This window comes from Rhinolophus sinicus, chromosome 3, assembly GCF_057876585.1.
Source record: "Rhinolophus sinicus isolate RSI-liver-muscle chromosome 3, RSI-T2T, whole genome shotgun sequence".
Classification (NCBI taxonomy): domain Eukaryota; kingdom Metazoa; phylum Chordata; class Mammalia; order Chiroptera; family Rhinolophidae; genus Rhinolophus; species Rhinolophus sinicus.
The window spans coordinates 166,510,524-166,537,705 of record NC_142503.1 but is presented as its reverse complement, the minus strand read 5'-3'; the positions used below and the strand labels follow the sequence as shown (position 1 = coordinate 166,537,705).

Sequence of the window (27,182 nt, the reverse complement as noted above, 5' to 3'; positions counted from 1 at the left end):
TTCCGTAGCTTAGGGCAGCCCACACTCCAGCTGCCCTAAGATTTCCACAGAGCCCCTGAAGGGCCGAACTCTTGTGAAGGTCCACTGCTGCTGCAGGTGGCTATGTGCTGTTCCACCTCTGTGAATCCCAGGCCTGCTCACAGCAGGGAGGCATCAGCATCACTCTCCTTACTGAGGGTGTTGAGAGGGAGACGGAGGGGGCATTTCCACCTCAGAAATTCAAATGGAAACTCTGACGTTACAGTTCTTATGCATGCTTCAGCCCTTCCATCTCCAGAGCCCATCGGCCCATCACATCGCACTCCCAGTCTGCAGACATCTCCGACCTGGGCTCTCCTTCCCGCCCCATCCAGCGCCTTTCTCTCTTGCCTTTCTTGACCGAGCATCGGGAGCTGCCTGCTCCCCAGGCCTGCACCTCCTCTTCTGTCCATCATTCTTGTTATCAATATCATGCTGCCTTTTCCTGACAAAGAAAGTCGTCTTGTAAAGAATAATTTGGGCGGCAGCCATTAAGATAATAAAATTCAGTTTCCCTTATTAGAGGGAAGAAAGCAGGGTAGAAAAATATTAGCAAAAGGGAGGGGAGCTGACAGTAGGGAGTTGGGGAACTCCTGCTTGCTGTCCCTGAGGTAAACTAGAGTGTGGCCTGTATTCTCAAAGGGCCCTGTCAACCAGTCTCATTCAAATGATTTTAAATGAGACTCAGATCCTCATGTTTCTCCCTGACTCACAGTGACTAATCCAAAGTTATAACCTTGTGCCCCAAGGCTGCCCTGTGGACACTTTTTATTTTTTATGTACGAGAAAAGAGTCTCAGATTTTTTTCTCTACCTATTTTAATCTGAGGAATAATTTTTAAAAGTATCAGGCATTATTTTGAAAAGTACCAGGAAAGGGTTTATCAGGAACTGGAAAGGTGGTTAAGTATCTGTTGAAAGAGAGAAACAGAGACACCAGAGAGACAGAAATAGAGATGGAGAGATGCAGAGAGAGAGAGAGAGAAAGAGAGAGAGAGAGAGAGAGAGAGAGAGAGAGAGAGAGAGAGAGAGAGAGAGAAGGGGAGAAAAACACCTCGACAGAAGATAATGCCCTTAAAACAATAGCATCCAAGCTTCAAATAACAGTGCACTGCCTTCTCATTTCAATTTGATGTATGCAGAATTCTTTCTTTTCCAATGCCAAATCCTGAATGAAACATGCAATAAAAATTACTGCCTGAAACATGGTGATAGCATTTAATCCTCTGGCAATACATTAGAAAGGCTTCCGGCTTTAAACCGTGGACTGTCACACTGCAGCTTTGCTCATGAAATTATTTATTTATGCCTTGGTTTCTAAAGTCCTTTTTTATATGCTTTCTATCAGCCAATAATGGGCTAGAGCACTTATGTTCTCAGATTGACAGATTCCACACGATGAGGCTGCAAGTTCGATGCCTGGCAAGGAGCTGCACTTGGAGGGAGCCATGCCGTCTGCTTGAGTGGATTTCTTTCAGCATCAGGAAGCGGCAGGGACCATGGCAGTCGGGGTACCTCGGTGACCAGAGGGACGAGGTGTAGAGAGGTGTAGAGAGCCGTGGAGTGAATGGTGGTGAGAGAGAAAGTTGGTATTGGAGCACTTGGAATCTTCTGGCAACTGTGTCCCGAATGTCTAGGGTGGCATGTGCAGAAAGGGAGAAGAGAACTCAAGGGACACGGCATAAATCTCTTCATAAACCAAATGTCAGTGATCATTAATTAGTGTGATATGTGCAACGACAAGGCTGACTTCGTTTTTGTGAATATGAAAAAGGTGGGGAGAGGATATTGATTTGCTGAGCAAATGAAAAGTAGAAGCAGAATACAAAGGAAAAAATTTATACTTATGAGACCAAATTGATTTGAAGCACTTGAATATTTACATGCAATTTATGTCTAAGGCAAGATAAGGCCACAGTGGGGATAGAAGCTTATTAAGATCATTCTAATCGACTCATTAAAAGTAGTACTGCTAGTATATAATTCTTGAGTAGGTTAAACCTTCTCTGACCTTTCTGACTTGGTCAGTTCCTGCTATTAAGAATTTTCATAATACCATATGACCTCTCTGTGTTAGCACTTATCACAATTAACAATTTTACTTAATTTTGTGTGTATATGGGGATTTTTTCCCTTCCACTAGTACCTACAGAGAGCCTAACACTTCCTACCAAAAAAAATACTATGACTGCAATACAATTAAATATCTTAAATATTTTAATTCCAATTTTCCCATAAATATTGGTTATAATGACAGTAAAGGGTGCAGCAAATCACCAAATAATAATAATAATGTACTGTGAAAGAAAAAATATATTATTCTGGTAAAATATTGACTTATGGACAATGTCAATATACCTTTGCTTTTACTAATGTTAAAATAAGAAAAACAATAGTGAAGCTTAAACACCCCTAACCGTAAGGTTATGTAAATGTGAAATACCCTAAAGGATAATCCAATGAGCTAAATTTTCATCAGAATTAAACCAATCTTAAAAATCCTTGATCTTTGTGGCCAAAGAAAATACATTGCTTTCCGCTTTCTTGATCATTCTGTGCAAATATAGCATCTTTCCACCATCCAATACCTCCCTTCTCCTGCAGGTTATTTTGCTTCAGCCCCCTGGCCTTCTTTCTGCTCTTGGATTGTTCCAAGCCTGGTTCCACTCAGAGTGTTGGCACTTGCTGTCCCCAAAACTTTGCAAAGCGTGTTACTTCTCTTCCTTCTGGTCACTCCAGGGAGGCCTTCCCTGACCATGCTAATGATAGCCATCCCCACCTGCTCTTGAGCACATTACCTTGTTGAATTTGCTTACTGGCAATTATCTAAAATTATCTTATGGTTTCTAGGCCTGTCTATTGTAGGTCTTCCCCACAAGAGTGCAAGGTCCTTGAGCGCAGGGAACTATATCTGTATTTTCATGTTTATAGCCCCAATGCCTAGCAAGGTGCTTGGAACATAGGAGGCCCTTCATAAATATTTACTGAATGAATAAACAAAAACAAAAAGACAGGTAAGGGAGTAGGGGGACCATCTTTGCTGCATAATATCCAGAGTTTGATAACATGTTCTTGGATGAGGTGAGATAACAGTATGTAAACCTTGCTATTAAACTGTCTCATGTCAGCTGTCCAGGCATCTAATAGATTAACTCAGGTCAGCATATACAGTGTTCATCTTTCTTTATTTGCTTCCCACAACTATCCCATAAGTAGGCAGGGCAAGCACAGAGGCAAGATCACTGTGTTTTTACATATGAAGAAACTAGGTTCAGAGAGGTTAAATTATCTTCCCACATCATGCATGCAAGAGGCAATAGGACTGGGTCTCCAGCCCAGTCATCTGTGGCTTTCCTGCTACACCACCAGGGTCCAACTCTCTGCAGACACTGAAAACAGTTTGAAGACACTGGCTTCATTCATTTAGTTATCCTTTTAAGAAACCTAAATAGGGCCCCTACTACTGATGGTATAGAACTTTCCTAGGCACTATGCAGCCATAAAAATGAGCAGATAACAATTTTCTCTCTGGAGAATTAAAATGCACAAAGAGCTCACCAACCTGAAGATACCTGAGTTAAGTGCCTAGCAGGAAAACTCCAATGTTATCAAGGCAGGAAAACCTTCTAGCTTGTATAATAGTGGGACGGGCCTCCAGGAAAGACAACTTTGTAGCTCTTCTTAGAAGGGTCGGTAGGATTTCAATAGGAGAAAAGAAGAGCGAGGACATTCTTTAAAAAGGGAACAAAATGAAACAAGAAAATGTGATGTGTTTTCAAAAACTAGAAAGGAGTTAATTGAAGGAAGGGTTTGAATGGAGGGAAAGCAGTGGAGGTTGACTGGAACTGATGTTAAATGACAATCGCTGTTTGGTGCTTTTAACATACCAGAATGGGTTCTTCTGAGTCTCCTAAAATGTCTAGCCAGTTGCCATAGAAATACAGTAACCATATGCCATAAAGGAAGTCAGGTGTCGAACCCTCCCCCCTACCCCCGTGCTGGTAGTGGGGGCAAGAATATGGTATCCCGAAGCCCCAAAGTTCTAATTAAGAGAGTACTGTGGCCAAATTTACTCATTTTTAAAGTTTGAAATTCTATGAATTAAATGTTTGGTATGGCATATCTACTTACAGTAGAATATTCTTTTGTATCCAAGGAATCTTAATTCATGTTCCATGAAAGTAGAAAGAGAAATATTTAAATGTGCTTGGAAAAAAAGGATTTTCCTGATTATTATTTCATTAGTAGGACTCTATAGTTGTATATTTAAGCAGACCTATAGAGATATGGAGACATCACAGAAACATCACACACACACACACACACACACACACACACACACACACCCCACCACACCATTACTTTCACTGGTGTATGAAAAGACAGTTTAGGCCTTGACAACATTTTCCTTATATCTTGAGATGCATTTAAATTCACTCCTTAAAACAGAATCTAATCATTTTAATGGCAAACTTGAGTTAATTCAACATGTAATTCATTTACGTTATAGTGGAACATTTGCAAGGTGATCTAAGAGACTGATGAGAGCTTTTTAATCTTAGAGATGTGGCTTTTGCAGAGCGTGTAGGTCTCATGCATTTTCATATGCGACACCACCTTTGCATACAGACATTCTTCGGTGTTTTGTTAAATATCAACAATTTGCTTCTGGTAAATTTTTCTTATTATTGTGGTTATCAAGAGTGTAGACTATGGAGTGAGAAGGAAATGAACTCAGACCCCAGGTCTGCCACATACTGCATGATCTGGGGAGATAATAATCGCCTACCTTACTGTGATGTGGTCAGATGAAATGAAATGAAATCCATGTACAGTGTTTTGAGCAATATCTCGCACCTATTATCCACTTAGCAGTCATACACATTAATAATAATAATGGTAGTAATTACCTTAAAAACAGCAATGATGATCACTTTTTGAGTACCTAATATGTTCTAGTTACCTTAAATACATTATTTCTAAACTCCATGAAAACTCTGTAGGTTAGATAATATTATCCCACTTTACAAATAAAGAAAAAAAACTGAGACTTATAGGGATTAATAAATTTACCAAAATCACTCCAATGATAAATGGAGGAACTCCGTTAGGATACATACTTGACCTACTTTGTTCTTTTTTTGTTTACTCTGCTGTCTCTATAATACCATGAAGTACCTCAGATGTCTTGGTAAGGCTTTCTTTCCTTTTGCCTCAAAAAATGGCTCATAAATATTATGACATTAAAAAGTTCAAATAATGTACCATTTGCTGAATGGAAAGTAAGAGATCTAACAAATGAATTAAACAATAGAATACTGTGCAAGATAAAACTTGCGCAAGCAAGCAAGCAAAGACACAAAAATAATTCTGGCTGACGGGCCATCTGATAGCCATTTATACCTGACACTGGTATAAATAAAAGAGAAAATGGACTCCCGGTTACATTATGGTTAAATTATTTGTATGATATTATTATCATAACTATCTAAGCAATATAGCCCCCATTTGACCAAGACAAGATGAATAAATTACTAATATTTATCATTAGTAAGGGAAAAGACCTCTATATTGATTTAAAAACATCATCGAATGCCAAAATAAGTCTGGAAAAAAAAAACAAGGAGTATAACTCTTTCCTCTTAATTCTTTACAAGAGCAAACCAAGACTATGTAATCTTTACTTCATTGCAATTAACTTCAGGTCACCTTTGAAACCTAAAATGAATATTTTGTGGGTGGCATAATTTATGCCAATAAAACCTCCTTCATTTACTATGTTATTTGGAGACCAACTGGACAGGACCTCCCTGGGAGGCAGCACGGTCTGGTGGTTAAGAAGACAGATTTGGGTTCCCATTGCATTTTTACTGTTTACTAGCTATGGTAGACTGTACCTATTAGTTAACTTTTTAAGTCTTAGTTTTCTTTTTCATCTGTGTGGAAATGAGAATAAAAGCATCTATTCTGTGGAGTTGTAAGGACTAGGGAAGAGAACATATTTGAAGTGCTTATTTCAGTGTCTGGCCAGACTAAATCTTTAATAAATATTAGTGGCTACTCTTTTTAGTATGGAAAAGTGGAATGATCAGGCAGAAAGCATATAAAATAGGGATTCAGGCAGACCTTGGGTGGATGTACAAGGCCTCATTCAATTACTTACTATTTACAGAAATAAGCAAGTACAGAACTATCTTCCAGGAAGGGAATCCTGGAGAGGTTGAGTTCTTTATTGGAGAGGATTGGAAGACCAGAGCCAGGAGGATCTTGGGGAGGAGGAGGAGATTTTTTTCCAGGAAAGCCATAATAATGTTTAAGTAAATTGCCATACTAAATCTTAAACACTAGCAAAAATATTCAATTTTCAGACAGGAATAAAAAGTTCTTCCAAAAGTGACATAGACCAGAAAGCCGGCAGAAAGAAAAGAGATCTTTGATTCATACAGTGTGTGTGTGTGCCATTGAGAATCACATTCAGTCGTGTGAATTGCTGATATGCTATGACATGCTCCACAATCTCAATAAGCCTAGACAGAATGCATGTCAAAAATTATAAAAGATCGAGATTTTACTCTACTTGCAAGCTAGTAAGTTAGTCTACCACAGTTTCATGGACGCTGGTAGAAGACAGAGACTCCTGGGTCAGAGAGGAAGGACACTGACACTAGCAGTAGCCAGAGGATTGGCCTCTGCTTGTGCCAGCTCCTCAAGCTCCAATTCCCAATTCTGAGGCCATGTGACAAGGAGACGCTAACACTTCCACACATAATAGGTTGCATTAATGAGGGGGAATCCTGAGCTCAGGGAATCCAAATCTTTGACAATGGGTCATGGAAGCTTTTCTGCAGGGGCAGCCACGATCTTTACTATCCTCGACAAAAAGATTGCCTGCACTTTGCCCAACAGGGAAACACAACATTTGAGGCTGATCACTACACAAACATTCTTGGAAAGATCGTACAGAACAAAGGGCATTCATGTCTCTGCTCATAAGACACGCAGAGGTAAGAGGCAGCCATGGAGAATTGTGGCCCCAAAATGCAGCAGTGATGATGTATATGAAAGCTTCTCGAGTCATCCTTTTTTGGGGGGAAGATAATGCCACTCAGAAAAATCTCTTGAAGACTGTGAAACCTATATATCAGAGCTCCGTTTTCCCCACCTTAAGTTTCGGTTGCCTGAAGCTAGGCTGATCACTGCAGGAGCCAGCACTGACAATTTACTTAATGTCAGCTTTGCTGAGACAGAAAAGGCCCCTCTGATCTGCGGCTGGTTTGGGGCCTGGTGCTCTGCACCCTCACAGCTGTCTTGGTCATGTTCTTTGTAGTGGGTGAGTGACACCCCAGACAATGAAAAACAGTGATTTCTTTCACCCAAACCCTGTTCTCTATTGACACACTGAAAAATCGGAAGATGGCTTATTTCAAACCCACTCTACTCTTGCATCACTGTTGTGGGAGGAGCACAGTGTCACGGGTCTCACTGGGAGTCTCCACAGGAACCCTGGTTTGTAGGGCTTCTGGCGATGGTAGCAGAAACTCAGACTCACAGGCAAGTCTCTCAACCTGCCCTGCAGCTCTTTCTTTGGAAGTGGAAGGTAGTCAGACAGGAATGGTCTGGGCTCTTTTCCAGGGATCTCCTTTCACCATTATATTTCCCAGCCTTTCCCATCTGGAGCCATTCTTGGAAAACATCAGGCATCAAACACATTTTACCTTAGTGGGGCTTAAGGTAATCTCTTTTTGGGTGGGGCTGGAGGGAGACTTGAGTTTTAAGCCCATTCTTCTAATGAAAAAATAAGTCACTGTCTCCAATTAAGAATCATCATAGCAAATGCTTGCACAGCATTTATAGATACTCCAAAGTCACACAAATAATGAGTGACAGGGCTAGGATTTGAACCACACAGTCCAGTGATAGAGTCTAGACTTGTAGCCACTAAGACAGCTTGTGGGACGAGAATGGTACCCTCTCCCTCCCCATAGATGGCTGGCTCCACCCTAGAGGTTAAATTCAAGTAGTGCTTATTGGTAAATTAATGGCTTTTTGATGTTTGTGGTAGGGAGCAAAACTGAGTTTAGAATGGATGAAAGCTAACTCCAGCTAAAAAAACAAAGATAGGGCAGGACCGGTGGCTCAAGTGGTTGGAGCTCTGTGCTCCTAATGCCAAAGGCTGCCGGTTCAATTCCCTCATGGGCCAGTGGGCTCTCAACCACAAGGTTGCCAGTTCAACTCCTCGAGTCCTGCAAGGAATGGTGGGCTGTGCCCCCTGCAACTAAGATTGAACACGGAACCTTGAGCTGAGCTGCCACTGAGCTCCCAGATGGCTCAGTTGGTTGGAGCGTGTCCCCTCAACCATAAGGTTGCCAGTTCAACTCCCGTAAGGGATGGTGGGCTGCGCCCCCTGCAACTAACAATGGCAACTGGCCCAGGAGCTGAGCTGTGCCCTCCACAACTAAGACTGAAAGGACAACAACTTGAAACTGAACAGCACCCTCCACAACTAAGAAAAAGTCCTGAAAGTACACACTGTTCCCCAATAAAGTCCTGTTCTCCTTCCCCAATAAAATCCTTTAAAAAAATAATAAATAAAAAAACAAAGATAGAAATTGTTCTTTCGGCCCAGATATAAGGCAACAAAAGTCATCCATTGCAAGTGATTAGCACAAAGATCCTTTTAAAATAGATCATTAATCAGGTAGGACTGAGTTTTCTTTTTTCTAATATTTGGAGCGACATTCCCTAAAATAATGACAAATTATATCTCCATCATGTACATGGTAATTGAAGCCCAAAGCTCATAAATCATCATCAAGAGGCCAGAATGCCAGATTGCACCTGGCACGTTCCCTTCTGAAGGGACAGCTGCAGTACCCAGCCTTCTCTCGTCTCTCAGGACACCACTCGTCTCTCAGAAATTGTTTGGAAAGAACGGGCCCACATGCAGGTTTCAGGGACAATCAAATGGTACTGAAATTACCTCCTTTTGGAGCATAATATTTAACAATTTCCAGTTGTATTTTCCTATTTTCTTGGAATGATTTGAAAACTCGTCTGTGCCACATTTACACCTATGCTTATCAAGACCCAGAGTTAAAAAGTGACTCAAGGAAAGTAATTGAAAATTGTGTTTCTAATACTTATGTAACCATGTCATATACACAGTTGGCAATCCCATCAAAGTATTTACCGTCCAAAAAATAATAGTTTCTGGTTCCATTTATCATTAGTGGTCCATCCAGCACTTATCTGGTAGAGGACAGAATCTCATGGTTGCCCAGACTATGCCATCACCTCCTACACACACACACACACACACACACACACACACACACACTTAAAATCACAGAAATCAAAAGGGCCTAATTCAGTTTACACTGGTCGTTTTACAGATGAAAAACTGAGGTCCAGAGATATTTTTATGTCTAGTTAGTTATTGCATTAGACCCCTTAGTTGAAAGCAACAGAACTTCATCTTGGACAACTTTAAGCAAAAGAAATATTATTATAGGGCAATGAGGGTGCCTTCAGGAATTCAAGGACATAGATAGAGACAGATATGGGAACAAAATAGAACCAGGGATTCAAGCCCTGATGGCAGCCTCAGTTTCTCTCTTCTGTCTCGTGCTGCTCCACTGTGATTTTCTCTCTGCCTGTTTCCTTGACTTCCCCAGATAAAGTCCAAAGATTCCAGGGAATAAACCCACTGACCCAGCCTACCTCAGAGGACCAATCACCCACAGCCGGGAACGTGGTCCAGTTGTTACGATTGCTTCTACTGCAACAATGTGACTGGGAGAAACTGTTCTCAGAAAGTGGGTAAGGGACAAGATATTCCATGTGAATCTAGAATTTAGCACTCTTCACTCTTGGTTGAGTTGCCTTTTCTGGTTCATCTCTCAGCCCATTGTTTGTAAATTAGTAATTTAAACACATGCAGAACTTCTGTCTTTAATACACTCAATCATGACTGTTATTTGCAGGCCTCCCCTACGTAGTCTATGTGCTTAACAACTGAAGAGTCACATTTAATCTTCACAATAACTTGACAAAAGGGGTAATATTATTAACTCCACCTTACAGATTCAAACACTGAGTCTCAGACAGACAGGATGAATAACAGCCAAACACCAGTAACTAAGTTGGAAAGGAGGAAGATGAGAATGGGCACAGCAGAGGAGTCCAGCGGTAGAAGGAAATAAATTATGTCTCAGCTCTAAACTAGAAGAGAAAAAATGTGTACCTGAAGGCAAAACATAAGTTCACTGACTCATATAAAAGAGAAGAAAATGTGAGCTTCTTTTAAGAATCCACCAGCAAGCCAGCCTTACAGAATTTGAAGTGTATTTATTACTCAAGGTTTCCAGGCCCCAAAATATCAATTACCAGTTATTCTGCTATTTAGAATTGATTCCGTGGCAAGGAGGTCTATAGCTGTATTTTAGAGAAAGTGCATGATTATTTTAGTCAGAATTAGAAAGTTAGAAGTTAGTTGGCGATGTACACATTTGCACACATTTGGCATGTAGAGTAATTAAGCAAGTTAGCCCAAAAAAGATGTGTAAGGACCAGTGCACTGTAGGCCACCTGTCCTGGAGACAGGTGAAATTCTGAAGTTCTATCACCAGTACATGTGGGAGAAATGGGACCAGGCATGTGATGGACTAAAGGCCACTCTAGTCCCTAGGGAACCACGTGCTCCTCAGCGACTATCCCAGGGCACCCGAACAGAGCAACAACTCCCAACACCCATGAGGCAATTATCGGAAGGGGCTAAGAGGAGATTAAGATTCCAATTTTGTCACCCCAATAAACTTTAATTTAAAATAAAAAAGAATCCAGTTCGGGTACATTGCACAACATCTCATTTCCAGCAGCAACCTGGAGAGATACTCTCATCTCCATGTCATAGATTAAAAGCCTGAGACTCAGAGAACTTAAATCACTTTGCTGAGTTCACAGGGGCAGGAATAGCAGAGCTGGCTGCAAACTCACATCTGTCAAATTCCACAGGCTCTCTCTGGGGGACCTGTCTGGCCTCAGCCTCACCTGTCTGCATACACTCTGTCCTGAACTGGGGAGGAGTGAAGGAGGGTCTGCTCAGGGCCCCCTCATCCCTGTTGTCAGTGTCAGAGAGAGAGGGGAGAAGAAAGCAAAGCAGAACACTCTAGAAAACTACTTCTTTGCTCTCTGAGACCAACCCTCTATTCTCAGTCTCTTATTAATCAGTCCTATTCTCAACGCCAAAAGCAGAGCCAGCATCTCCATTCAAACGTCTATCTTTTGCCCTCATACAACATACATTCCTCACTGACCCTCTTTGTGTCTTCGTGTGTGTCTCTCCTCCCTTTTTCACCTTAAGCCTATTTCTCTGCACCACCACATCTTACCCCACCCTTCTTTGACGAGGAAATGGAAGTGACCGCAGCAGAATGATTGCAAACTCTTTCTGCCTTACCATACCCATCCCCTCCCCTTTAATACCTGCTCCGTCCTTCCTTTTTACCTCCCAGTTCTCTCATCTGTTTGCTCCTTTTTTTTTATTTTCTTTAATTTAGTTCTTCTGAGCCTTTCTCCATTTTCTTGCCACAATGACCCCCTGCTGTGCTTACATACTTTAGGGCTGCTCCCACCCTCCAGCCCCACTTGTCAGCCACCCCCCCACCCCCCCCCACCCCCACACACACACACATGGGCTGCATGCATCTGGGTCCTCACTGTTTACACCCTTACCCCACCCAGGGCACTGAACCTCCCCTTGCCTCCTTCTAGCCCATATGAAGGTTGGAGCCTGCAAATGCTCTGTGGGACAATAAAAAAAATTGAACAGGAAGACATAAGTATTTATCTATTCAAATATAATCCAGAAACACAAATGTATGTGTTTTCAAAAATCATCTTTAAAAAATTAAGGAAAGTGTTGAATATCATGACACGTTCTTTTCCAAATTGTCATGCTTTAATAAAGAAATACAAAATTTTAAAATTACTTTGCCTCTTTTTTTCCTGAGAATTGTGGGCATTTTTATGCTTTACACACACACACACACACACACACACACACACATAAAAATCTAGTAATTTGAATTCTTCAACAGTTTTCCTTTTGAACAGCTATCTTCCTTATGTCTGACATCTATAGTCACAATGCTCTACTTTTTAAAATCAATGTCCAAGCAGAAAAATATTATTGTATTCAGAAGAAGCAGCATTATGGGAAAGGGCAGGAAATCTGATGCCCTGACTTTCCAGATAAAAATTCTGGTTCATAGCAGATGGCACTGTAAGACATCTCCCCATTTTAAATGGAGCTGACATATGAAAAACCTGTGTTCTTCAAGTAAATGAATTATGTGGCCATTTTTCACCATACAAAGGTTTCTTCACACACACTCACACACACAAAAACTTTTAAAATGTTCTAACTTTAAAGAGTTAAAACAGTACTTAATTTATCGCAGACTCATTTGTATGCAACTTCTCTGACCTAGAAGAGCTACTCTGAAGGAAGTCTACCTGTAAGCAAAGCATGACTTAAGAAACCCAAACCACTGAATCATAAGGAAGACAAAGTGAAAATTGTTAGCTTCTTGGAAGAACCCACTTGCAAAGCCAGCCTTGTATAGCGTGGAATTTAAAGGGTGTTGTTCAATGTTCCCAAGCTCCCAAATATCAATGACATCACCATTCATTTCACCATTAGTTAGCTTTAGCCTCAAGTTCTCAAGACACACCAATAAACACAATTCCTTAAGTCCTTGGTTTTTAAGGGTTTTTATGTTACAAAACTCTTTAAGATTATGATTTTAAAATGCCTCTAAAATACGTCCCTCTATCAGCAATACACTGAATTTTGCCTAATTGTTTTTTAAGGCGTAGGTTAGTCTCCCTGCCTTAGCTAAAGCCTGAATTATCACTTAGCAACAAAAACAGAAGTCAGGTCCTAAAGTCCTGGATCAAATGAGAGGAAAGGGTGCTATGGATCAACAGATTCTTTACAATATTACAGACCACCAGCCCAAGCTGGAAGAATTCATCCTGAAAGCTCTAAACATTGTGGATTGGGGAGTGAAGGACTCAAGGGTTGAGAGCTGTCTGAGCAAAAAGCTTATACGACCTTCAAGTGAATGGAGATCAACTCCCCAAGTATCCTTTAAAACTAAATTCTGCCATCTCGTTACGATTTCTCAAATTATACATTCTCAGACAATGAATATGCAAGATGTGGCCAGAGCTGTTTAGAAACACTTCAGAGCATGTGAGCATAATTTCATACTGTATTATAAGGGATTCTTATGAAATTACACCATGCTTCTTTCTGAGCCTCAAGTCAGTCCATACCAAAACCAGAAGACCTCTGAAACCTATCAGTAAATTCTGATTAGTTTGGCTTTCTTATAACAAAGTCTTCAGAAATTAAGACTATTCTTTAAGACTACATGAAACGGCCAAAATAGACAATTCCCAGTTTAAACAAGGGGAGTTTTGTCATTAAATGGCTGACTTGGCCAAGCATAACATTCTTTTCATCACTTTCTTCCTTACTCAGTATTTTTTTTTTTGTCTTAAAAATATTATGTCTCCTAAACTTTTCTCCAGTTTGTGTTTCCAGGGAATCCACTTCAGTCATAAAAGCTACTCTTTGGAAAAAAACAAACTTTTTCATTAGCCAATAGGCTATTGGAAAGCTGGTGAAATTTTAGGTTCCAGTTCAATTTTAAGACAGAAACTATTTTTATTCTTGATTTTAGCTAAGATCAAGGTGCAGGGTACACTTGGGAAATCTAGAAGGCCTTCTTAAGGTACTCAGCTCAGCCTTTCTGGCAAAAGACTCAGAATACATGGAGTAAGGATCTGACCACCCACGATGGACCACCTAACACATATGTAAGAGAAGGGCAAAGGTATATTGTCCATTCATTCCAGAATATTCTAATGGAACTTCGACTCCCCCAGGGATCGCCTCCCTGTTCGGACAATTATGGTCCAATATATTAACATTCATCTCCCCGTAATGCTGACACAAGTCCTATGTGCTAATAAGAAAACTCTATCAGCCTGAGGAATGCTCCCCCATCCAAGTATTTCTAGGAGTCTCCAGGGGTGTCTCACACATGCTGTCCCCACAGCGCCCATGCTGCATGGCGGCCACCCGGAAGCTCGGGCAGACAGGATGGCTGCTGCCCACAGTTGCTCCAGGCACTGAGGTCCTCCTGTGAAAGAGAGGAGGCTCCCTCCCTTTGTGTCACACTCTGCTAAATGGCTCCCTAATCAGTGTGTCACTGAGCCCCGCTGTCACAGAGCAGCATGGCATGGTTTGTACTTACAGCTGTGTCTATCCTCTGAGCCCAGATGAACTCCAGGGGTTAGGCTGCTATTCAAGGCTCTTAACTGCTCCAGGAGTGGACTCAGTCTTCCTCCTCTCCGATGAATAAGGCTTTGATATAAACTCTTCCTTAGCCCCCTGCAAATAGACAGTCATCAGGTTCAGCTGAACCCCCACGGAGGTCCTCACTACTCAGAGCCAGCCCAGTCAAGGCCCCGAACACTTCCTTGGAGGTGATTAGACATTATCTTCAAAACAAAATCATCTTGATGGAAGCAACTAACATGCCCTACATCATAAAGAACAAAGAGAACATGATTCAGAAGACAGAAGACCACCCAGGGAAGGCACATAAGGAAAGGCCAGGAGACCAGAAAAGGGAAAGTAGAAGGAGGAAATATAAAGCAGTGGTTTGTGCTAACTCAGGGCTTCCCAGTCAGGTGGCTGACAAGGGTCAAAAGCGGCTTTTCATTCCTGCGATGATAAGATGGTCCTTCCCAGTTGGACCAGGCCCCAGGCTCCACTCCAAAGCACTTTGCACGAAGGTTGCATAAATGTGATGTGACCTGCGTGTGACTGTAATCCTGGAAAGCCAGGACAGGAATAATGACAGGGTAAAGAAAATTCATTATGCTATTTACCCCCCTCGGACTGAAAGCCCCTGCGTTTGATTTTGCTGATCCTAACAGGCTTTTGTGTGGTGTTGGGCTGGCTGTAGCCTGCCAGCATTAGGATGTTTCTGCAGGCTTAATTATTTTCTGGTAATAACTTCTCCCTATTTCTATGAAAAAATCGAAGATCAACAATACAGCCAAGGGTCCTGCATACTAAGCAGCAAAAAGATATAGCTTTTTCCAAAAATAGTTTATGAATGTCATATCCACATTTTGACATACTCACTGTAAAGGTTTAATATCAATAACAATAGTCTTTCCATTATAAATATTTAAATAAATGCTTTCCATGTGAAGCAGGAGTAATTATCATCAATATTTGGGTGAACCAGAATACCAGTGACAGCTCCAACAGTTGCATTCAGCTTTGGCTCAGCAACAAAACACAGAAAGCTCCCCAGTGAGAAACAAGGCAAGGTTTGATTAATTCCACTCAGCTCTTCAATTACAGATTATTAAAAGATGAATTATAAAATTGGCACAATAATAGCCATGTACATTCTTTCTGGCCAGCATCAACCCCAAGGCTCTGATTGTCACTGAAGAATCGTTAAATCAGAGGATGATCCAGGTCTGATGCAAACAGACAGTGTTTGTAACGCTGCCGTGCACTTCCCTGAGCGATTGTTCGGTGACTTACCACAGACAGCCACGTGCAGTTGCTAACGGGACAAAGACAACACGGGATGACATAAGGGTCTGAGCATTGCTTTTTTCTAGTCCATGGATAAGCATTAAGGAGATGGAGGCAAGCGGACGATGCTTTCGGAAGATTTTTAACCAGAAGCCCTGGACCAATGGCACAGCTCTACGTTCTTTCCTAACCACACAAAGGGTTTGGACAGCAGGTTCATGTGGACTCTAGGTGGGAGTCAGCAAAATACGCTGAATTTGTTAGGATGATGAATATTTCCAGCACAACACACTAAATATGTATTGCCTTTCAGACTTCCTGTTTTAGTCAGGATTCTTCAGAGAAATAGAATCAATCAGATAGATAGATAGATAGATAGATAGATAGATAGATAGATAGATAGATAGATAGATGATAGATAGAGATAGAGATAATCTATAGACAGATAAATAGATATAGGTTTATATAGATATACTATATATTATGTTATGTAATATATAGATATCATATACGTAGATTATATATTATATTATATATAATTATATAACCACATTTTATAATTATATACAATGTATTATATATTTTGCTATATATTATGTAATATATGTAGATATACTATATAGAGATAGATAGATAGCGATAGGTCTAAAATCTGTATATATCTATCTATGTATCTGTCTGTTGAGACGGGGGAGGAATTGATTTTTAGCAATTAGCTCATGTAATTGTGGGGGCTGGCAAGTCTGAAATATGTAGGGCAGGCCAGCAGGATGGAAATTCAGGTAAAAGCTGATGTTTCAGTCTTGAGTCTGAAATCTGCAGGGCAGGCCAGCAGACAGGAGATTTGGGCACGGTATCTATAGTTCAGTCTTAAAGAAAGCAAAATTCAACTGATTAGATGAGGCTTGTCCATATTATGGAGAGTAATCTGCTTTATTCAACATCTACTGGTTGTAAATATTAATCACATCTAAAAACTATCTTCACAGCAACATCTAGACTGGTGTTTGAGCAAACAGTTGGACACCATAGCCTAGTCATGTTGACATATAAAATTAACCATCACATTACTTTTTCCCAAAAGATAATGGCTGAAGATAGACTATGTATTATGAGGGTTCTCAGCATTCCACATATCTGGCTGAGTATGGCTGATTCCACCTGCCTCATACTCACAGACAACCACCTTCAGGACATGAAAACAGCAGGCATCCTTCAGATTGGGTCCAGGAAAGATGTATGTGCGCAGGACGTCAGTGAGCTGCAGTGAGGCCTGGTGTCTGCCTCTCTTCACCCATCATCGCCCATCGAGGCTGACCTTCCTCTAGCACCCTTGGGGTAAGGGAGCTTTGACTCACATTGCTGTCCACCCATCATTTGATCCTCTCATTGGTCCCGGGCTGCCATGGGCCTCCACCTGTGTTGCTCCCTGGGAACCCTCTGAAGACTAGGAACATGGTTCCCCCTTAACGTGAAGCTGCCCTGGGCAGACAGGGCCTTTAGTTTCCTCATCTAACACACCAGGCGGTGTGGATGCAACAGACTTCACTAAAGATTAGGAGCTATCTAGAGGATACTGCAACATAGGAATACATTAAAGCTAAACACTAAGCATGATAGTTCAATGTCCACAGAAACGTAACAAGGCAAGCCCTTCTTAGGGATTCCCCTTAGATGTAGCCCAATTCCAAGTCTCAACTCCCTGTCTTAAAGTCCATCTTGCCCGTACCCCTTGGAAGGAGAGTTACTTCTTGCATCCTTCGCAGAGTGAATCTCCATTCACTCTCTGGGACCAATCCACTAGCCAGGAAATTTTGGGGCTCCACAGTCCCCAGCAATACCGTCCCAAACCTGCGATTATTCATCAGAAACGTACTTTGAATAATCCAGTTTGAGCTTTGGTATTTCAAATACACTCTTCCATAGAGATCTCCGCACAGTGGGATCTGAAGGTAATACGCCCCCAGATTCTTCCTTTAGTCTTCCAGAATACCAGGGATAACTCTGGACAAAACACACCAGCACAATACAAACATACACATCCCAAGAACAAAAACAATTCTCTGAAGCAGTGCAGCCCAAAGCTATATGAACAAACAAAAATAATTTCTTCAAAGAAACAAAAGAAATTCTGCCAAGCTTTACCCTACCCACAACAGGAAGAGTATTTTCTGTTATTGTGCATAGTGATCTTTGTTTCCTTTTCGTGACGCCTTATTGCTGAGGACTCCTGGGCGCCCAAATAGGCCTGGGCGTTAGAACACATCGGAAGGCCTTTCCTCACAGCAGAATTACTTCCCTCTGAGTCACATCCTAAGACAGTTCTTCCCAAACTTTATGTAGGTACATAACAAACTCATGTGATGATAAACTCATCCAGTACAATTGGATAAGTGTGCTGGGCAACTAACAGCATGAGGCCGCCCCAAGCCCCATCTCATCTCCTAGAGCAGGAGAGGAAGCAGTATCTTGGCACATACCTGCTCTGTACGTTCACCCCAGGGAGCCTCAGCACACCTGCTGGGAAGCGCTGCCCTTGCTGTGTGCACCTCCCTTGAGCCAGATCAGATTTTTCGGCTGAACTTCCTTTCCCAGGATCATTGGAAGTAGCAGGAGAACAACATAAAGATAGATTCTCCCATCATCAGCAATAAAGCCCCAAGAGCTGGGCTGAGAAGCTGGGATGTGGTTTATTAGACACATTTGTAATAACCTGCCTTCGAAACTCAAAGGGACTTTCTCTCTGACCTCAGTTGTGACTATTCCGAAGGTGAGAAGCTGTGGCCTGAAACTGCTAACTAAAGAGGTTGCCTACTCTTTTAATAGAGAAAATAACAAAGTTCTTACTACCTAGAAAATCTCCCTTTCTTCACCTACAAAGGTAAAGGACGACAAGAATCGACTTGTAGTCACGACCTTCTTGATAAACATGAAAAAGCCTGTTGTAAGAGTATTTGTACCCAAATCCTGCTTTGTTGAATGTCACTGAAAATAAATGTCTTTCTTATTTTCCATTGTATCCTGGTTCCTAGCAGAGTGTTTGGCACATAGTAAGTGCTCAATAAATATTTATTGAAACAATGTGCTCCACAAATAGAAGGCCTGGATACCTTTTAGTAAAGTCCTCTAAAATGTAGGGAATTGAAATTCATTCTACCTGTCAATTACAATTTAAGGAGATTATCTAGCAGGAGGCAGCTTTCTTGAAATAAGATTTCAGACAGAAATCCATCTGTCAACTAATGATACAGATATTAAGACATGAGGAGATTCTAACAAAAATTGCTAAATCCAACCTCCTGCCTGTGTGGAGAAGCAGTTGAAGTGCTATTATCTGCTTCTGCCACAGGACAATAGTCCTTCAACCCCTTCTGTTCTCCACCTTCAGAATCTGTTGAGAAAGCAGATAGCCCCACCATGAAGCAAACAGACCCTCATGCTGTTTAGACCATGACATCCTGCTGGTCACATTCAAAATGCTTCTACATACGTAAGTATATTCTCTGTTGTCTTGATGAGAGTCAATAGTTGATATAATGCAAATGGTTGAGTTAGAATAAGCACAAGCACAGTTACAAATTCATTTGAGTATTTTTTGTTTTTGTTTTTTGGTCTTAATATTTAGACCAGAATTGAGCTGAAGTTTATATCTTTAAAATCCTTAACAAAAGAAGCTGGTTAGGCAAATACATAGTGCATACAAGCAAATATATTAATAAGATTATAGGAGACCATGTTAATCCTACTTGTGAAAACTAAATCTTTAAATACTTTTAGAGTGGTTATTTGCACATAAAAGGGTTTGGGCTTTTTAAAAATGAGTCATATATATTAAAACATGCTAACTGGATTTGTCCACCAATGTTTTATTGTATTCTGTTTCCTGTAATGATGCACTAACAGTGCTAACTGAATTGTTCTTTAAATATTCTACAATATTTCACTTTTATAGTTTAACTTAGTAATCTAAATTAGTGTTTTCTTTTCTTATTGAAATATTGAGGTAAACTAGCTTATGAACACAAAAAATACTGCTTAACCAAAATAAATGGGATTTTGAAAAATAGAATGTTTCCCCTACCAAAATATACAACTCTTTTACAAGCACCTGTTCTTGTCCTCTCTCCTTGAATACAACCAACCGTTCATCATAGTTGACTAAGGAACACAACGGAGAGAAGGCCAAATAAAGGAAATTTCTTTTCCCATTATCTATATTCCAATTACTCACTTGGTGGAATGCAGATCCTAAATCACCAAATCACAGAGAAGAAAATGAGACCCAGACCAGATCTCTGTCAGCAGAAACAAACGAGCTTCTATCCTGGTTTTAGATTCCTTAGAAGAGGTTTTCTGTAATGTTAGTTACCACTTATTTTACACATACTTAATAAGGTGATTATTAAGCATCTTCCCTGCATAAACTCATGCTTCTACTCTGCTTCTAAAAATGTTTTCCTTATTTGGTGACTTAAGTTGGAAGATACCTGATGAACCCCTTCCAGAGTCACTCATTTTTAAGTTTACACTTTGAAGAAGCATTTACTGTGTTACACTTTGAAGAAGTTTACACTGTGAAGAAGCACTGGGCCTGTAAAGAAAATAAGGCAGCCCCTGTGCGAAGGAACTCACACTCTAGTGAAGGAAACAGACCTGTAATAAATCAAGTTAATGCCAGTTTATCAGGGATACAACAGGCGTGGTGACACAGGAGGGCCAGCCAACGCTATCTAGGTGCTGAGGGAGGCCATGTAGAAGAAACAGCAGCTCATCTGGTTCTCTGAAGATGAGGAGATGTTCTCGGAAGAGAATAGGAGAGAGAGGCCTTCCAGGCAGTAGGGATGGCTGTGCCTGGTGTGGGAAAACCAGTGGGCAAATGATGTGGAGGCCATTAGCAGCAGAAAGCAATGCCTTGGGCGGGGATAAATGCTGGAAAGCCAAATTGAAAACAAATCATGAAGGATCTTGTGTGCCCAGGATACTTCTGATCATTTTTGTAAGGGCCAGTGGCTTTTACTCTATTTTTCAATGACAGAAAGCTCCAATAGATTGATAAAACCATGCCCCTTTCTCCCTAGAAAACACACATTTCATAGACGTCTTCCCTGACCACACGTGCCTCCAGCCTCTCCATTGTGCAAACACACCATCCTTTGTTATTTCATGCTCCTTGCACGTCCAGACTTTTGAATCCAAAGATGCAGATCCCCACTCAGACCCTAAGACAGGAAACGGAGTAACAGCTGGAGAGGCCCAGCAGACTGGCGTCCCAGCTTGGCTCTGCTTTTTACTCCTTTCTCCACTCCTAAACTTCCCAGTGAAATCTGTCTTTCTCACATTTCCCTATGCCTTCCTGCAGCTATGCCATGGTGAAGACCTCGAAGTTTGAAAGGTCTCTTTCTTGGGGAAGATTTTTCCCGCCCTTCCTCCTTTATTTTCAGATTTAGTCAGTAACAACCACAACCACCAATATCTGTGATCACTCTTACCCAGCATAACCTAAGCTATAACTCTGAAGTTATTTAGATCCCTTCCTTTTTCCTGCCATCTACAATTTGCTTCTACATGTAACGATGGACAAGCTAAAAGTAGCTATACCTTTCACCTTTCTTCTTCTATCTTATTTTTCTATTTTTAGTAATTTCCCTTACCCTATTCTAGATTGTTGACAGCATATTTTAAATAAAGGAATGTAAGATCAAGAGGTGACCGAGGCTGAAGGTAATGAGCAGCGTAATTAGTTCCCACATGTTGATGTATTATGCACATATCCCACATCACACTATTCTTCCTAACCCTAGCCTTCGATGGCTCATTTAAATGTAACTGATGGCCCATGGCATTTTGTTTTTCTGAACATCTCAACCCATGATAAAAATATCAACAGATAATTGTATTTCCATGGGAGAACAACAAACGTGGAGGCCTATGGGCAAGTCAAGAAGTGGACATTCTCCGTGATCCCTCCCACTACTTGGCCATATGCTGCTTCAAATATCTCAGTGACATCTCAGAAAAATGTGTTAGCTGAAGCCCTGAAGACAGAGAAGAGAAGGCAAACTCATGCCTGGAATAAGTATCTGTTGGCATAAATCACTGCCCCTTCAGGGTGAAAGGGTTGAACGTAGTTAACAGGCCACTAAGAGGCTGGCTGGTCCACTCTAGTGACAGTCTCTGCTTCTGGCAGTTGGGTATGTGCTGAAGCAGTAGGTGGACCTGCCGTGGTGAGCAGGAGCCCGTACTGCTGAGCCCATGCATGTCCCTTATCCTGACGCCATGACTGCTCTAGTCACAGGTATTGGGCATTTCCCTCATCATCACCTTTCAAGGCCACCCCTGAGTGGACTATAGTACAACTGAGAACCATTTTCTCTTTCTGAGTTTACCCATCGGTGAACGAAGCTTATGATTTTTCCTTCTCTGTCAGCTGGTCATAAGAGATTTCCCCTATAATACTTTAGGTATAAACTGAGGGAGAGACACTGGATGACATCAGAGGGAATTCTGAAGCTGGGATAATAATTCAGAATTACTCCGAAGTGAAGAGAGGGGTCCAGATCTTTATATTTTAGTATAGACAATTTTGGGATAGGAGCTGCCCTGGGAAGGAGATGTGACCTTGGATGAGGTGAGTCTTCACCCAAAATGTGCTGAGGTTGAGAAACTCTGGACCAGAACAATGTACCTAACCACTTAGTTTCCACAGCTGTAAAATGGAGTCATTTATTTATTGTATAGCTAGTACAGGCTGGGTACTACGAGTATAAATAAAACAAAATCCATGTCTTCATGGAGGTTACATTCCAGTGAGAATAATATCACCTACTTCATAAGGTTATAAAAATAAAAAGAATTAATAAATGCAAAGCACTTAGAACAGTATTTGGCACATGCTAAGTGCTCTTTTAAAGCAATTATGGCATCACCTACCACATTGTATATGCTCATTAAAAAGCTACTGATGGGAGGCGGCTGGATGGCTTAGTTGGTTAGAGCGCGAGCTCTTAACAACAGGGTTGCCAGTTCCATTCCCACGTGGGAGCAGTGAGCTGCGCCCTCCACAACTAGATTGAAGACAACGAGCTGCCACTGAGCTTCCAGAGGGCGGCCGGATGGCTCAGTTGGTTAGAGCACGGGCTCTTAACAAGTTTGCCGGTTCAATTCCCACATGGGATGGTGGGCTTTGCCCCCTGCAACTAAGATTGGAAATGGTGACTAGACTTGGAGCTGAGCTGCGCCCTCTACAACCAGATTGAAAGACAATGACTTGAAACTGATGGGCCCTGGAGAAACACACTGTTCCCCAATATTCCCCAATAAAACTAATTTAAAAAATTACAAAGCTCATTTTTTAAAAAAAGCAATTGATGGTACTATGAAATATAGATGAGTCAGTGTCATCCAGGGCGGCCTGCAGGGTCTCTGGTCCCGCTCCTCGCACAAGAACACAGGTTATGGTGAGGACAAAAAGGAACACCCATGGAGCCATAAGTAGGGGAGTCATATCACCATATTCTCTCAGGCGGCATCCACCTCTCGCAATCCATGCTTGTTAGCCACCATCTTCTTGCTAGCCCCCATTCTTTTGCTAGCGTAGCCACAGCAGTTATATTAGTGGCCAGTGGCTCACTGGTTATAGCTGACGGCCAACCAGCCACAGCTGATGGCCATCCAATCACAGTTGATGGCCATTTACTACCTGAGCCAACACCTTTCCGTGTGAGGCCGAGAGCCTGGAAACTGCTTTTGGTACTCTGTCCCCACAGTCAGTATTTCTTAATGAAAGCTTTACTTCTGGAGCACCTTGTATCTCTGCTGCCTGCCATTTGTTCTCAACTTCCTATGAGGACCTAGGGCTGTTCCTAAGCTTCTCATGATAAGCCCCATGTTAAAGAAAACAATTGGTAGGTCTAGGCATTACCATGTTTTTTTTCTGAGCAAGAAGTGGTTTCCTAATAGTCTCAAACAGGAACAAAGAAGGATAAAACTATACAAGAGGAAAACTTACATGGCAAAGGCAGCCGAATAGCATCTCTTACAGTTGACTTCCAAATTAATGATACCCATCCAGAAAGCTCAATTCCCATCTAATCAAGAGAATGGCAATAAGAACAAAATTATCTTGCTCCTTTGCAAATTTCCACCAAGAGTACAGATGCCAGACATCATTTTGTACCAGACATTTGTCAGCTGATCCTTGTTTACACATTTTTGTTAGGGATTTGTTTTGCTTTGCAGGCACAGCCATCCTTGGCCCGTGAATACGAGAGCCCTAAACATTTCATTCTGTGAACTAAGGAAGAGGCTCACTAGAGAGTCGAGTCATGCAGCCCAAAGAACAGAAGCTTTGGCTCTACACAGAAAAAGCTCTGACTTTTTTACCCAGATAACTCTAGATAACTCTCTCCTAGATTGCTTACTAGAGAATTTTGAGAGGATGAGCTGCTACTGAGAAGAAAATAGTCAAACAAAAACAGCTTGTATTCTGTCAGTATAAGAGGCTGTGTCCAAAATTAGAATTGATATGCAGAAAGACCTCATTGGAGGAAGGAGAATGCAGAGCTCAATTTTTCTCCAATAGATCAGAGCTAATTAAATCAGCATCAAATTTTTAGGTGATATAGAGAATTACCATTGAAATTATTTTCTGCTATTTATATTTCTCATGGGATTGTTTCTATAAATAAAAAATGGATCCTCTCCTGTATTTGTCCAAGAGAAATGAGTGAATATTAAGAAGCTTTGTGTGTTTAATAAGGATTTGATTAGGATTGGTGTTCTTTCCAACTGCGACCCTGAGTTGGGTCCAGAATGTAGAAGACTTGCGTTCATTGACAGAGATGAAAATAAACAATGGGCACAATGGAAAATAAGAAGAGAAGTTCCATGGACGTTTAGGGACATGGTCTGTTTCATCATGAATAACGAGTTGTGATTTCTATCCTCTCTTCTAGACCGTTAAAAAAATAGGGCTTCTGCCAGATTTCAACAAGGCTTTCAATAACAATTTTCTCCCCCCAGGGAGAGGTATGCTTTATTACCTACAATCAGTTCCCATACTTCATTGTCCCATTATAGAATCTTAATTCTTTTGTCTTAAGATCCAAGAATAAAATTCTGGTCAAATGCAAAAGAAGAAAAAAAGAAGGCTATCCCTATTTTCCTCTGAATTTTAAAAAATTGTCATCACACTTGAAATAACAACTTTCGTCCTCCTTACCTTTGTGGTACAACTTTAATTCATAAATGTCAGAGATTTGTAATTCTGTTCTCTGAAAAATTATATGCCAGAAATTAGTCTTTATTTTGGTTTTTTTTTTTTTTAAATAGCAGTTTTTGTAATTATCTCTACCTTTCCTTCGAGGCGTATAAGTTAACACAGCTAAAGGCCATGCCCCCTAACTATGTCTCCTCAAGAGATTTGGCTACAGCTATTTATTTAATTTTAAATGCTTTAGAGTATCTTCTGAAATTGCAAATTTCAGTGATAAATTTCTTTTACCCTAGAACTAGCAATTTTTACAGATATGAATATAGGAGTACAGTTAAATGGACCATCAACAAAAGTTTTTGAAGACTTGCTTCTTTGACAAAAGATACAAATGACAGACAACCTTTCAATTCTGACACCAAACTTCTGGTCTCCCTGTGATTGTAAACAGCACAATCAGAGATACACTGAAAATCAGACTCTGAAAAACAATACATAGAACTTTTGATAGTCTACCTTTCTTTTCATGAGAAATGTCAGGAGAAAAGATAACAGAACTGCACCAAAAACTTAGTTATGATTAATCCAGCTAATAGACTCTAGATTGAATGTTTTAGCAAGTTTCCTATTTAATGCTATCTAGAATTAAGCATTTTTTTTTTTTTTTTAGAAAATCCAGAAAAACTGTAACAATATGACAGTCAAGAAAATTTCATCATAGTTTTCTTTAATTATGTTCTCTAGGACATAGTATATATGTTATGTAGCACAAAAGTGAGGCAAACATACAACCTGAAAAGAAAATATTATCTCAGCATCTTTGGTTCTCATGTCACTTTCCACATCTGTCTGTTATGGAATACACAGTGTGATATTTGTCTACTATATTCCCACTAGGACACGTTATATTTCCACCCAACTCTGGAAGAACAGAGAGCAAGCCTTGGTCTTTATTTTCCTAGGACCTAGCTCTTAGTAGGTATTCAAATATTTATTAAATAAGAATCAAGTAATTCACACACTTTGCTACATAGTAGCCAAACACAGACTAAAATTGAAAAATTTATAAATGAGTTAAGTAACGACATAAATACAAACAATCTCAGGAAAAAGGCTAGACCAGGTCTTCAAAACCAGGATTCCTCAGGAATATTAAGTCTTACAAAAAGTGATCTGAGTAGCTATTTTCTCAATTCTCCCAAAGATGGTACATTCTAGATGCATAGAAGTGAAGGTACTCATTACATGCTATGGGCACCTTAGGGCATTAGGGCTTAATTATCTCAAACTCTGATTGAGAAGGGCTGGTATTGATTGTTACTGCACAAATTTAAACTATGAATATGAAAAAAATAATAAACTTAAATCAGTTTTTCAGGAAAAATTATGTCATATATTGATTAGGCCAATCTGTTAATGATCTGGTTGAACATCTTATGATTAGTCTGGTATCCAAAGCCCAAATACACTAGAAAGTAGAGCCTGAGATAAGGATTTAAGATTTGGGAGATGCAAGCCCAGGGCAGAAAGGGAAAGAAGAAAATGAGTCAGGGAACAACACACTGCATCGCAGTGTGATACATTTTGCTACTTCCCCACCCCCCACCACTCCTACACATGACTCAGGAAGAGATCCAGCAGGTCACTCAGCAATCATGTTCACAGGGCACATGGGACTTCTCCAAAAGGACGTCAGGGAAGAACTGTGCCCCAGAGAAGTCCATGGAAGATGGCATGGGTGGGGGGGGACAGCAGTGTTTATCTGCCCAGCCCCCTCTCATCTCCCATTTCACACTGGTTAAGGCTCACCCCAGGAGGAGCTCACACCCACTCATTTCTTGGTCACATAGCCCAGCCCTTCAGGAGTCCCCCACATGCCAGATCTCAGACCTATAGAGCAATGTTTCATCCAAGTCCAAAAATGAAGGGGCAACCAGGTGAGGGTGGGCCACCAACCAAGACCAAGAAAGCTGCCCCAGTGCAGCTTGAGTAGACTTGACTCGGGACGAAGAGCTTAGAATCCATTGTCTCCCTGGAATCCCAGCATTGCTTAAGACATATGTGAAGGGGGATTCCATTATAAGAAAGGGTCTTCCCAAGACTCTCTGCCTTGGTTTTGCATCTTCTTGTGGAAATGGCTCTGGTCCAAGACACACAGTCTCATTTTACCTTATCTTGAAGAACCCTGGGCACTAGTCCAAGACACGATTTACCATATCTCCCAAAAGCTAAGTTGCTGTTTCTGGGTATAAGCTGAAGAGAACCCTTCAGTGGATTATTTAGCTTGGTTTGTTTTCAACAAATCTTATCAAGCTTACTA

The 27,182-nt window shown here is 40.9% G+C and overlaps 1 long non-coding RNA gene across 1 annotated transcript in view; it reads right to left on the bottom strand.

The window, feature by feature from the left end:
- The window catches only part of LOC148758695 (uncharacterized), a 221,118-nt gene that overhangs the window by 64,719 nt on the left and 129,217 nt on the right, over positions 1-27,182 (bottom strand). Inside the window, exon 5 of the long non-coding RNA XR_016020891.1 lies at positions 14,345-14,481. This is a non-coding gene — a long non-coding RNA (uncharacterized LOC148758695). The remainder of the gene's footprint in view (positions 1-14,344; positions 14,482-27,182) is intronic.